The following is a 14,031-nucleotide window of genomic DNA, read 5'->3' on the forward strand; positions in this document are numbered from 1 at the left end:
CCATTTATTGGTGTCTTGGAAGGCTGCCATTTTCAGGTGTGGTATATGCTTCCCAGAACAAAGAGGATCCTGTAGCAGATTCAGACTGCAGTACAAGCTGTCTTGTACTCAGGCATGCCCTAGAAGATGGATGGTGCTACAGGTATCCTTAGTGGATTAGGATGCTGTGTAGAATCTCTGATAAACCTAAATATGAGAATCACAGCACAGACTCCAGGGTTCTGAAGCAAGGTCAAATCTTCAAAGGCAGCATACTACTCACCATTTCAAAAGCTCCTGGTATGCTTTTGAGCCCTAGTAGAGGTTAGGACATCAACTGAGACTGTGTAACCAGAGCTGCCTATGATGAATGAGGATTATGAGATCCACAAAGTCATAAGGTCATCCAGGAACAGGAGAAATCCACCATATGATGTAAATAGTACCTTTAGGATTGGGGTAAGGGGTGCCAGAGAGTACAAGTAAGTTGCATAAGCAAGTGGCCTCAAATTCCATGTGACTTTCTCCTGTTACACCGATGCCTTTTCTTCAACTGACACCCATGCTGTTAAGAGGCTTCCCTATGACCAACTTATGAGGAGAAAATACTTGATCCTGGTTCACAGGTAGAGTACCTCAAATTACTTATGATAACTGAAAATAAGCAACCAACAAAATACAGCCCCACTCAAAAGTAGCCCTGAAGGGCAGTGGAAAAGGAAAGTTTTCCCAGTGCGTATAACTCTGAGCAACATACTTGGTTTTATACCTTGTATGCAGAGGGAAACTGCCTATAGCACAAGTACACATAGACTTTTGGCCTGACAGAGGGTTTGATAATTGGTCAGGATCCTGAAAAGAGCACAATTAGAGGCTTGGAAATAAGGACATTTGAGAAACAGGTCTGTGGGTGCATCTTTGGCAGAGGTCCCATAGCATGTTAATGTCCACTGGAGAGGATTCTAGAGCATTGAGAGAGGTGAGTAGGCTAACTTGTCCAGTGGATATCAACCAGTCTCTGACCTCAGCTACCTCAATGCTTGCATAGTAATCCCAAAAATGAAGGAGCCTTGGTGGCAGGGATGGAGGCCTTGCGTATGCCCCATGGCATGGGCTCTCTCACTGAGGCTCGTCTAGCAGTTGCCACTGCTGAATTCCTAAGCTGCCAGCAGCAGAGACACATTCTGGTGCCTCAATATAAAAACATCCCTCAAGAAAGCCAATCACTTGGCAAGTTGGTGATATCCTAGAAAAGCAGCAATATATCTTTACCAGAATTTAGATCTACTTGGATTATGCGTTTGCCTTTCCTATCCAAGGTGCCTCAGCCAGCATCAAATGAGGGCTTGAAGCCTGTGTGATTTACCAACATAAGATCCCAATAAAATTGCCTCAGGCCAAGGGACACATTTATAGTGAAGGTAAGTGAAACGAGTGTGTGACTAGAGAATCCTCAGATCTCACCATATACCACAGGACTCTGATGAAGGAGACAGCTTGGGGACCACATTCAGCAGGTCAAGTGCTGTCCTCCAGAATTCTCTATATGGAGCAAACCTATAGCCAACGTGTAGTGAATTTTATGGGTCTTAAAACCAAGAGCCTTCCCTATCATCACTCCTAGTGACTCACTTTCAGGTTGTGTGCTTCCCATCCCTAAGTGCTTAGGCTCTGCTGGAATTAAAGTCCTGAGTCCTAGCACTGGGTTGAAGATGGAGGGTAGGAGAGGAGGCTTCTGACAGAGAGCATGGAAAGGCAGAAAGAGTCATTTGGGAACTCTCTAACTGATAGACAAACAAGCAAAGAAAGGAGTTGCCACACAGATGGGACCACCGACCCTGACTACATCAAAAACTGAGTCATTGGTTACACAACGGTGGCATGAAGGAATACAGCTTGAACCTGTGATTGTCACAGGGGCTCCACTTGATGCTTTCATGCAGTTTCAGTGAACAGCCTAACAAAGGGAAAAGAACGAAGAGATCTAATCCATGGGGATAATGTGCAAACCAGAAAATACCAGGAAATTAACACCTTCTGGAGCAACCTTTAGCCAATGGGGGAATGGAAAATGGTGAATAAATACTTTCCTCCTCCTATCTCAGGTGGATAATTCTGAGGCACAGCCAACATAGTTCCCCTAAAGGGCCCCAGGTGGATTGAGTGTTGACAGTTCATATGGATAAACAACTCAATAATACACCCTGAGATCAGCTTTTCCTCCTTCCTTATTTCAATTTTTCCCAGTTTCCCCAGTCTTGTTCCCTATAATAATGTTCCAAAATGAACTATCTATACCAAGTCACTGTCCCCAGCTCTGCTTTTTAGAAAAACCCAAACTAAGACAACCTCCAAATGTATGATTATGCATACCTAATAAAAAAGCTTACAGCTGAAGTAGACTATTGAAAAAAGTGCAAGCGCTTAAATATATCCTGGTAAATTTTCTGAAGGCAAAGGATGAAGGCAAAATCCATCAAGCTTCCCAGTAGAAAATGATGATGATGATGATGATGATGATGATGATGATGATGATAACTCACCTGGAAAGGAAAAACAATCAGAATACTATTGAAAATCTCATCTGTAACACTGAAAACTAGAAAGAAGTAATGTTTGCAAAGAACTTAAGCAAGAAGACTAACCTTACAATTTTACAGTCAAGCTATTCTTGGATGACATCAAAAGACAGACAATGTCAGATATGTAATGATCTCAGAAAGTCACATAACAGCATAGACTGTCTAGAAGCCAGAGAAAATTGCAAAAAAAGAACTCAAGGAATTTTAATACATGGTATAGAAGAAATAATGACAAATACTGAAACCAAAAAAATATACAGGTAAGTCTAATTATAACTGTAATGTATTATTAACTTTTATAGTGGTTAAGAAAAATTCTTAACATAAAAGTCTAGTATTTGGTATTTGTCCCTCACTGCCTGGCTTATTTCACTTAGCATAATGCTCTCCAGTTCCATCCATGCTGTTGCAAAGGGTAGGAGCTCCTTCTTTCTTTCTGATGTGTAGAATTCCATTGTGTAAATGTACCATAGTTTTTTGATCCACTTATTTACTGACGGGCACTTAGGTTGCTTCCAACACTTGGCCATTGTAAATTGTGCTGCTATGAACATTGGGATGCATAGGTTCTTTTGGATTGGTGTTTCAGGGCTCTTAGGGTATAATCCTAGCAGCGGAATTGCTGGGTCAAAAGGCAGTTCCATTTTTAGTTTTCTGAGGAAATTCCATATTGTTTTCCACAGTGGCTGCACCAGTCTGCATTCCCACCAACATTGCCAAAGGGTTCCCTTTTCTCCACATCCTCCCCAACCCTTGTTGTTTGTTGATTTGTTTATGTTGGCCATTCTTAACGGTGTGAAATGGTATCTCACTGTGGTTTTAGTTTGCATCTCTGATGGCTAGTGATGCTGAGCATCTTTTCATATGTCTCTGGGCCCTCTCTATGTCCTCCCTGGAAAAGTGTCTGTTCAAGTCTTTTGCTCATTTTTTATTGGGTTGTTTGTCTTCCTAGAGTGGAGTCATGTGAGTTCTTAATGTATTTTGGAGATCAAACCCTTGTCCGAGGTATCATTGGCAAATATGTTTTTCCATAGACTTGGTTCTCTTTTCATTTTAATGCTGTTTTCTGCAGTGATGCAGTACCTTTTTGATTTGATGAGGTCCCATTTGTTTATTCTTTCCTTTATGTCCCTTGCTTTAGGGGATGTGTCTGTGAGGATGTTGCTGCGTGGAATGTCTGAGATTTTCCTGCCAATGTTTTCCTCAAAGACTTTTATGGTGTTACAACTTATATTTAAGTCTTTTATCCATCTTGAGTTTATTTTCGTGTATGGCATAAGTTTGTGATCAAGTTTCATTTTTTTGCACGTAGCTGTCCAGATCTCCCAAAACCATTTGTAGAGGAGGCTATTTTTACTCCATTTTATGCTTCTGCCCTTTTTGTCAAATATTAACTGACCGTAGAGATTTGGGTTTATTTCTTGGCTCTCTATTCTGTTCCATTGATCTATGTGTCTGTTCTTATGCCAGTACCAGGCTGTTTTGATTACAGTGGCCTTGTAATACAGTTTGATATCAGGCATTGTGATCCCTCCTGCTTTGTTCTTCTTTCTCAAAATTGCTGCAGCTATTTGGGGTCATTTATGGTTCTATATAAATTTTTGAAATGTTTGTTATATATCTGTGAAATATGTCATTGGTACTTTAATAGGGATTGCGTTGAATCTATAAATTGCTTTGGGTAGTATGGCCATTTTGATGATGTTAATTCTTCCAATCCATGAGCATGGTACATGCTTCTATTTGTTTGTGTCTTCCTTAATTTCTTTCATCAGTGTTGTGCAGTTTTCTGAGTACAGGTCTTTCACCTCCTTGGTTAGGCTTATTCCTAGATACTTTATTTTTCTTGTTGGTATATCAAATGGAATTTTTTTTCCTGATTTCTGTTTCTGATATTTCATTGTTGGTGTACAAAAATGCTTTTGATGTCTGAATATTGAAATTAAGAACAATCTTAGAGGAGATTGTTCCAGAGGGGAGTTAGGAAGGGATAATGGGAGGGAAGGGGGGAGGGTTTTCAAGAACAACTATAAAGGACACATGGACAAAACCAAGGGGGGGTGGAATCAGGGGAGGGAGGTGGGGATGTCTGGAGTGTGGGAAGAGTGGTGGGGGGTAAATGCAGACAACTGTACTTGAACAACAATAAAATATTTTTAAAATAAAATAAAATAAAATAAACAATTACAAAAGAATGAATAAAAAATGCTATTACTTTTGAAAAAGATGAATACATAAATTTACCATGGGGAAAAAAGTCTAGTATTAAAAACATGAGATTGCATATTTAATGTGCCTACCACATTGCCAGAGACATGCTAGGTATTAGAAATTAGTTAGTATAATTTGATATTAGGTAGCGTTATTCCTCCAACTTTGTTTTTCTTTCTTCAGATCACTCTTACTATTTGGGTGTTTGTGGTTCCATATAAATTTTTGAAATATTTGGTCTAGTCCTGTGAAATACATCATTGGTATCTTGTTAGAAATTGCATTGACTCTATAGATTGCTTTTGGGTAATATGGACATTTTAATGATGTTAATTCTTCCTATCTGTGAACATGGTGTATGCTTCCACTTATTTGTATCTTCTTCAATTTCTTTCCTTAGTATTTTACAATTTTCCAAGTACATGTCTTTTACATCTTTAGTTAGAATTATTCCTCAGTATTTTATTCTTTTAGAAGCAATTGTGAATGAGGTTGTTTTCTTAACTTCCTTTTCTGATAGTTCATTATTGGCATATAAAAATCCAACTGATTTCTGGCTATTAATTTTGTTTCCTGCTACTTTACTAAATTCATTTATCAGTTCTAGTAGTTTCTTGCAGGAACTACTCTTTAGGGTTTTCTATATACAATATCATGTCACCTGCAAATAAAGACTGTTTCACTTCTTCCTTTCCAATTGGATACCTTTTATTTCTTATTCTTGTCTGATTGTTATGGCTAGGACTTCTAGGATTATGTTGAATAAGAGAGGTGAATGTGGACATCCCTGTCTTGTTCCTAATCTTAAGGGGAACGCTATACTATAAGGCTATAGTAATCAAAACAGCATGGTACTGGCATAAAAACAGACACTTAGATCACTAGAACAGAATAGAGAGCCCAGAAATAAACCCATACCTTTATAGTCAATTAATATTCAACAGAGGAAGCAAGCACATACAATAGGCTAAAGATAGTTTATTCAACAAATGGTGTTGGAAAAATTGGGCAGATACATACAGAAAATGAAACTAGAGCACCTTCTTATGCCACACAATAGAATAAATTCAAAATGGATTAAAAAATTAAATGTTAGACCTGAAACCATAAAAATCCTAGAAAAAAGTAGAGACAGTAAAATCTCAGACATTGCTTGTAGCAATATTTTATCAGATATATCTCAGGCAAGGAAAACAAAGGAAAAAATAAACAAATGGGACAATATCAAACTTTCTGCACAGCAAAGGAAACCATCAACAAAATAAAAAGACAATCTACTGAATGGGAGAACATTTTCTCCTATACATCTGATAAGGGGTTAATATCCAGAATTTATAAAGAACTCATAAAACTCAACACCAAAACAAATAATTCAATTTAAGAAAATGGGCAAACTACCTGAATAGACACTTGTCTAAAGAGGACAAACAGATGTCCAATAGACACATGAAAAGATGTTCAACATCACTAATCACCAGAGAAATGCAAACTAAAACCACAGTGAGATATCACCTCACACCTGTCAGAATGGCTATCACCAATAAATCAACAAACAACAAGTGCTGGTGAGGGTGTGGAGAAAGGGGAACATTTTGCACTGTTGGTGGGAATGCAGACTGGTGCAGCCACTGTGTAAAGCTGCATGGAGATAGCCTAAAATATTAAAAATGGAACTGCCTTATGACCCAGAGGTCCTATGTCTGGGAATTTATCCAAAGAAACCCAAAGCACTAATTTGATAGAACACCCCTATGTTCATTGCAGCATTATTTATAATCACCAAGATATGGAAGCAGCAAGTGTCAAAGTAGATGAGTAGGTAAAACAACTAGGGGACAGTTACACAGTGGATACTACTTGGTCGTAAAAAAGAAGAAAATTTTACCATTTGCAACAAACAGTATGGATGGACCTAGAGAACATTATGCTAAGTGAAATAAGCCAGTCAGAGATAAACAAATACCATATGATTTCATTCATATATGGAATCTGATGAACAAACCGAATTCACAAGGAAAATAGGGACAGACTCAGAGATAGAGAGCAGGCTGACAGCTCTGGGGTAGGGGTTGAGGGTGGAGGGATTGAGCAAAAAGGAAAAAAGGACATGGAAACAGTGTGTTGATTGTGGCGGTGGACAAATGGTAATGGAAAAATATAGTAAAAATAAATTTTAAAAAATAAGAATGAAAAATCAATTAGTTCTTTCATACCTGTTATTTTTTACTGTCATCATGAAACACACATACATAATAGAATGCATGTATCACATGACATATAGATACACTTTTAAAATAATGATAGAAAAAAACCTGTGCTTCCTCACCTAGTTTGAGGTACATCTGCCCATTTTTTCAATTAATATGCTTAATTTACATAGAGAAACATGTTTTCTAGAATGAAAAAGCTCTCAACTTCTCACCTGCTTTTTATTTACTTACTACTTTAAGTAACAGGGAACTAGAATGACCTCTGTTAGCTATGTGAATTAGACCCAGGGATTAGATCTCCTTGTGGGTCACTTTTCCCTTTTATAAAAAGATGACAAAAATTCTCACCTTCTCCACAAGAACATCATTGGATGGGGAAGAAGGAGTGAGAATGTAATTACTGTGGAAGATGTGGTACATGAATATAACTAGCACTGTTAGGGTTCTGCCTCAAGTGGAGTACAGAAGAGCGTTTGCCTAAGAGATGAACCGGGTGTAACATTAGCAATCCAGCCTGTTCCCAGAACTAATGCTATCAATTCTGCAGAAATGCTTAGACAGGACTGGTCTTCTCTGGCTAACCTTTCTTTAGTCTCTATAATCAGGCATGTCCTATTTCACTCTCTTTACCATTAAAACTGTGCTCACTGATACACTATTTTACTCTGTTCTCCTTTTAAAAATCCAATACATAAATGAATTACCATTGAGTTAGAAAAACTGCTTAAAGGAAAAGCTAAAATATACAAATGTACCTGTTTCAAGGTGCTGGCAGTAAATTTTCAAAATAGCTCTGTGCAATGGACAGAATTAACTTCCCTTTTATTCTTCCGGCAATATATCTCTGAAGAGTCTGGCAGTGACCTTTAACAGAACAGAACAAAACTTTATTTTCCCCTTGTACTGGTGTGATGCCGTCAGCCTGAGCATCTTTTGGAATGCCCTGGTGCACTCTGAATGGGCTCTCTGAGCTTAGAGGAAGCAGGAACAATGGCCTGTGGACTGCTGAAGTGAGCAGTCCTGCAACTTGGAGCCACACCAGCTCTGCTGGGAAGGAAACCTGTCCGTTTATCAAACTGACAGCAAGGCAGCAAAGGGAGCAACTAAAGCATCCTTTGCCAAGGACGGGCATAATGCAGAAAAATATGCTATTGCTGCTAGTGAATGAATATATATCTGCTTCAATTGTTGCACCATATCACCAGTCATCTAAAGTAATGGACAGTAAAGAATGACCAAGAGTATATCTCTAAACAAAGCCGAAAATAGGTTTATTAAAATGAGTTATTGAGTTAAGAGTCAGACTTGCTGGCTTCCTATAAGGGATAGAACAGTGACTAGAGAGTCTTACTTCAATACCAAAATCTATTAAAGTCTTTGCCCTAAAAAACAAATCAACATCCAGTGGCCTTTTCCAGATCATGAGTCAAGTTCATCCAGCTTTAGATTGGAGCCTCTGCTTTTCCATATGGTTCAAACTACATTGGCAAGAAGCTATTACTGTTTAGACAGATTTCAACTCAGCAAATTTTGCAAGACACTACTGGAAACACTACTACTGCTTCTCAGAATATTTTTAAACAGGATAAGAAACATTTGCACTATTTTTAGCTTCTATTTCACCATCACTGCAGAAAGCCAGTTTGTGTGAGAAAGCCAATGTTTCTACTAAAATTTGAAGGCAGAGTAAGATATATCACTCCTCTTTGTATTACACACTTCCCTACAGTCAAATTCTTCTCATTTATAGCACCATCATATTGCAACTTACATGTGTTTATGTGATTATCTGATCGCTGTTACTCCCACTGCCAAACTCTAACTCCATGAAGCCAGGCTGTGTCTCTTTTTGCTCACCCATTGCAGTACCTGGTACACAGAACATAACCAAAACATGTTTGCTGAATGCATATAATTTAGCAGGATCATTTTCAATGATTTTATATTAGATACTCATTATGTGCTAAGAATTAGATGAAACATAAAGGAACCCAGAGTTTAGCCTCTGGTCTTAAGAAGTTCACCTGCTAAAACTGTCCTGGGTACCGGTAACTTACTAAGCACCCACACCTCCACCCAGCGTTCTCTGTTCACGTCTTTCCCATTGAATTTATCACTTTCAAGTGTGTCATGCAATTTATTTTTAACTCTGTCTCCCCTCACCAGAATGTCAACTCCAAGAGCAGCAGTTTTTCATCTCCTGGACGTTGTCCTTATGCCTAATGATTATAATAATTGATCATTTCTTCCTCTTTGAACCACTTCTGTATTTCTGATCTGGCCACCTTTTCTCTCTGACATTACCTTTAACCCTGCTCACTCTATTCCAGTCACATGAACCTCTTTCTTCCTTACTTCTCCATCAGGCCAGGAGGCTCCAGCCTTGGGGTCTTGGCACTTGCCATCCCTTCTCAATAGGAAGCTCTTCCATTAGTGAACTCCATGACCCACTCTCTTACCTCCTTCAGATCTCTGTTCAAAAATCACCCTGATACTAGACTTACCGGGGTGATCACTTCACAAGGAATACAAATGTCTTATCACTATGTCGTGCACCTGAAACTAATATAAAATTGTATGTCAACTATAATTTGAAAGTAAATTAAATTTTAAAATACTTTAACAAAAAGAGATATAGATAAAACAACTATGCAAAATAAATGTTGGTTTTGGTTAAAAAAAAACCCTGACAATGGAGTCTCCCTAATAACCTTACTTAAATTTGCACCTTCTTCACCTACAACACGCATGCATACTCTTAGAACTTCCCACCCACCCACCCCGCTTTCTTTCCGTAACACTCTTCACAGTCCAATATACAATATCAGTTATTTTGTTGCCTGTTGCTCTCCTTCCCCACCCTCCAGACACAGAAGAATTCCGAGCTCCAAAGGAGCCATTATCCTCTCCTTTGCTCACTGACATATGCACAATACCCAGAAAACTGTGTTACTTGGCACTCAATAAATATTTCTTGAACGGATGAATTATTGTAAATGTAATTTTTATACATGAAACACCAGATTTTAGAATGTCCCACGTCAGCTTAGCAAGCATACCCATGATTATAATATGATGTTTGAATTTCAAGTAAAAAGTTGAATATGAAATAATAAATATAATAAGAAGCAGGTGGTTTAGAAAGGTTAAGTAATCCAAGACATACATCTTTGTTTTGATGAATACACTGCTAGAGTTTAGGTCATTGATAAATTTTGGCTTGAAAATCTCTAAGCAGTTGTTTGCTATCACATACTATTTTTGAAGGCAGCAATCAAAACACACACACCAGCCTCCATATACAAGATTGCCTCTGGAGCCCAGGGAAAATGACAGCAAATGACTTTTAAGCGGCGAAGAAAAGTGTTCATGATTTATTAGTTCTATGAAACAGCAGAGCAGGCGCCCTCTTAACAAAGGTGGCAGAACCGATCTTAACCAGGTAGATGAACACATGGAGACTCATTGACTCAATGCCTAGTTACATCGGAGATTTTGAATGACCCTGAGAATAAGAAGCTCAGAGTTGCACGGCAAGATCTTCCTTCTCTCCCATCAGCTCAGGGACAGGGAAATCTACAGGGAATAATTTTCTTCATGTGAAACCCAATTCAAAGCACACATTCCCACTTCCAGGCAGGAACTCCCAGTAAGATTTGGAAGGGTGGAAACGGTTGTTTGCTCTCTTTGTGATCAGCACAGAAGCACATCACTTCAGAGCACAAAGGGACTTTCATTCTGATGCCCTCACATCTCAGAGTTTCTGAAGGAAAAAAACTGAACTAAGCCAAAAAATTCCTAGCTATCTTGGAGGAAACATCCTAGCCAGCCTCAACCTCTCTGAAGTTCAGAGTCCTCTCCCCATCTGGAGAGTAATTGCTGTTTTCCTAGTTAGATCTCAAGGTCAATTGATCATTCATTTCAGCCTAAATAAATGCATGCATTCAAATCTTTATATGTAGAGAGAGAGAGATAGATACAGATAAATATAGATAATGCCATATATACAATAGAAAATTGATATCATAAACTTTTGTTGATATTTCTGTTGTTTTTTAATAAAGAGAACAATGACGGAGAGAATAAAAAATTTCCCATAATCCTATAACCCTAATAATACCTGCCGATATTTAAATTCTTCCATTTTTAATGCTTTTATGTCTTTCAACTTAATAATATAAATACAGTCACCATTTCTTGTTCAATTGCTATGTACCAGGCCCTGTCCTAGGTGATTTATTTATTTAACCCTCACAACAATCTTATGACATAGGCATTATTAGCCCCATTTTACGGAGGAACAGGTGGAAGTTCAGGAAGTTTACTCAGAAAGTAACTTGTTTGAAGCCAGACAGCTCCAAGTGTGGCTGGGTCTCCCCTCAAACCCAAACCAGGCAATCTACAAAGTTAGTGCTATTGATGCTGCCTTATGCTGCATCCCCACCTTCCCTTTGGGAAATGAAACCCCAGCTTTCTCCCTCATCCTAGATAGGTATTTAAACCTTATAGTTATGAGCACAGCTAACAATATCCCAATATCCCAATTACAGTCACTCTATTTAGACAAAAATGAAGGAATATCATTAATATTTAAATTAACAAACTTGATTGCCTCTTTAAAACCATTTAAGATGATCTGACTTTTCAACCATGCATTTGACAATCCATCTGAGCAAAGAAAGCCCTTAGGGCAGGAGCTGGGCTTCTCCTGCTGACAGTTAAGGCGTTTAGACTCATGCAAGCACCTTCCTGATTGTTCTTGTCTTTTGCCTGCCTAGAATGCCTTCCTCCAAGCAGAACAGATTTGTAGATTTGTAAGGGAAGGTTGGATGAACCTGGTACAACATAGTGGCTCCTTTTGGAAGGAACAGGCAGAGCTGGGAGGAGACAGGGCTGTGTTCTTCACAGAGGAGGCACAGATGAATCACCAGGGCTTGGCCCAAAAACGTGGCTGAGATTCCAGGCACAGTGCCTCTCTGGAAAGGGGATTAGGGCAAGCAGAGATGTCCCTGCTTCTGCAGATAATTCATTCCTGTCTTCTACAACCTGCCCTTAGGTCGGGGAAAGATTTCTTGTCAGTATCTTTGGCAGTGAAATCATCTAACTTAAAGAGGTTCCTGGAGTCTTTCCAGAAGTAGCCACAGGGCCCAAGTGTGGCTGCCTGTCAACCTTCTGGGATCCAAACTCAGAGCAGGAGACGGCTTTCCAGAGTTCCACCCTCCCAGCTCTGGTCTGCTTTGCACAACCTGTCTCGGGAGACAATGAGGGTGGAGGCTCTGAGGGGGAGGAAATCTTTGGGTCTGCTCTTTATGCATTGTGCCATCATTCTGGTGACTGCCAGTCTTTATTTTCTCTTAACACTAAACATGTAAACAGCGTTGTTTATTTTTCTTTACAGGAGATAATGCTCCATTATGGAAGGGGGGAAAACATGTTTGTTGCTTTCAAAGGAAACAAGATGTTTAGTTTTGACTTCAGACTGAGAGGTTTCAGAATGCACAAAATGAGCTTTGCCTTTCTTACTTGACTTATGCAGTTTTTTCTTTTTGTTTTAATTTTCCCAGTAACAGGGAATACAATTATTACCATTCTTTTTAGACTAGTTAGCTGGATGTTTTTTATGAAAATGTGAACAGTAAATTGAAAAGACTCCATGACAAGTGAGCTCTTTCATGCCATAGGTCACCAAAATGCTCTTGACAAGATTTTCTTGTAATTTTTCTGTTGTATTGTTCTCAGAAGCCACACTCTATTCAATTACCTCCACTGGACTACACAGCATAATTCATTCCAGACTTCTTTGTTAACAGTTTTCACTTCAACCTATATTATTTCTATTCCTTATGCTCAATATGTATGTGTATACAACTCATTGTTAATTTTTAGCAGCCAGAAGTTCTCAGAGAGGCCACCACTTCGTCTCTCTCTGCACAGATTTTCGTGCATACAGATCTATGAGGGAGGTTAAAGCACTCAGTCATCCGGCTTCAATGATCTCTGCTTCGAGGAACTCAGAATGATATTTTTAGAGTTTTTTATAAATGGAAACATAGATGACAGATTCTGTGGAATACAAGATGTTATCTACATTTACTGAGAGCACAATATGGATGCTAATATATATATAGTTCACTGAAGTTCAGCATTATTAATGGTTTTTCCTTTCCTTTGTTCAGTTTCTTCCTTAAATTAACATGTTTTGCTAAATATGGTCTTGTTTATCAACTTCTTTCTCAATCATTTAGAATGTGGGTGTACTTGTTCCTCTTTCTATTTATTGTATTCAGCCATAGAAGTTTAAATATGTATAGAAGCTAAGAGAGAAGACAATACCTGATAGTATTCTTAATTATGTTGTCCTTCTAGAACCATTTTATCACCAAATAATACTTACATCTTTGTGGAACAGAAAGTATCCTCCTAATTACAGAGAAAATCAGTCACAAAGAACTCAAGCACATTGCGACATGGTCATAGACAAGGTAACAAATAAAACTCAGAAGTCCTGTTACTGTCATATGTGTTTTCCATATGCAGAGAGATGGAGAGCTGTGGCAAACTTGGGCTAAAATGTAAGCCCTCAGGGAGAATAATTCTTAAAAATATAGAAGCCCACACCTGATACTTTGTTCAAAATAGCACTGTGCTTAATACTAAGGAGAAAAAAAATGTTCCTTTATGTACATATATCCCATTTCATTCTCAATAATTCATGCTCCTTAAGGCGCATGTGGACCAAAATCTAACTTTTCTTACAAATCACGTAGTGTTCCCAAAACAAGTTGGTAACTGGCTGTGTGAGGCATGAAAGCTTCTGGAAGATTTCATCTGTGACACCTGCATGCTATACTTAGCCATATGGCAGCATACAACTGCCAGTGAAGACGTTTGGGAAAGTAATTGCTCCATGGGCTCCGAGCTCTGCCCTGTGTAACTCACTCCTGCTGGACCACTAGTATGAAAAGAACAATGATGCCAGAATTCTGAGAGAAATCTCAGAATCTCCAACTGCATGAGACCTTTAATTTCGTCCAGTCCCACTACATCTC

At 38.6% G+C, this 14,031-nt stretch overlaps 1 long non-coding RNA gene across 1 annotated transcript in view; it reads right to left on the reverse strand.

The window, feature by feature from the left end:
- Positions 1–1,150: 1,150 nt before the first annotated feature.
- The window catches only part of LOC123478655 (uncharacterized), a 33,171-nt gene continuing 20,290 nt past the window's right edge, over positions 1,151–14,031 (reverse strand). Inside the window, exons 2-4 of the long non-coding RNA XR_006653928.2 lie at positions 8,754–8,851; positions 7,738–7,846; positions 1,151–2,522 (exon numbers count right to left, since the gene is read on the reverse strand). This is a non-coding gene — a long non-coding RNA (uncharacterized lncRNA). The remainder of the gene's footprint in view (positions 2,523–7,737; positions 7,847–8,753; positions 8,852–14,031) is intronic.

The sequence above is a fragment of the Desmodus rotundus genome, chromosome 2 (assembly GCF_022682495.2).
Source record: "Desmodus rotundus isolate HL8 chromosome 2, HLdesRot8A.1, whole genome shotgun sequence".
Taxonomy (NCBI): Eukaryota; Metazoa; Chordata; class Mammalia; order Chiroptera; family Phyllostomidae; genus Desmodus; species Desmodus rotundus.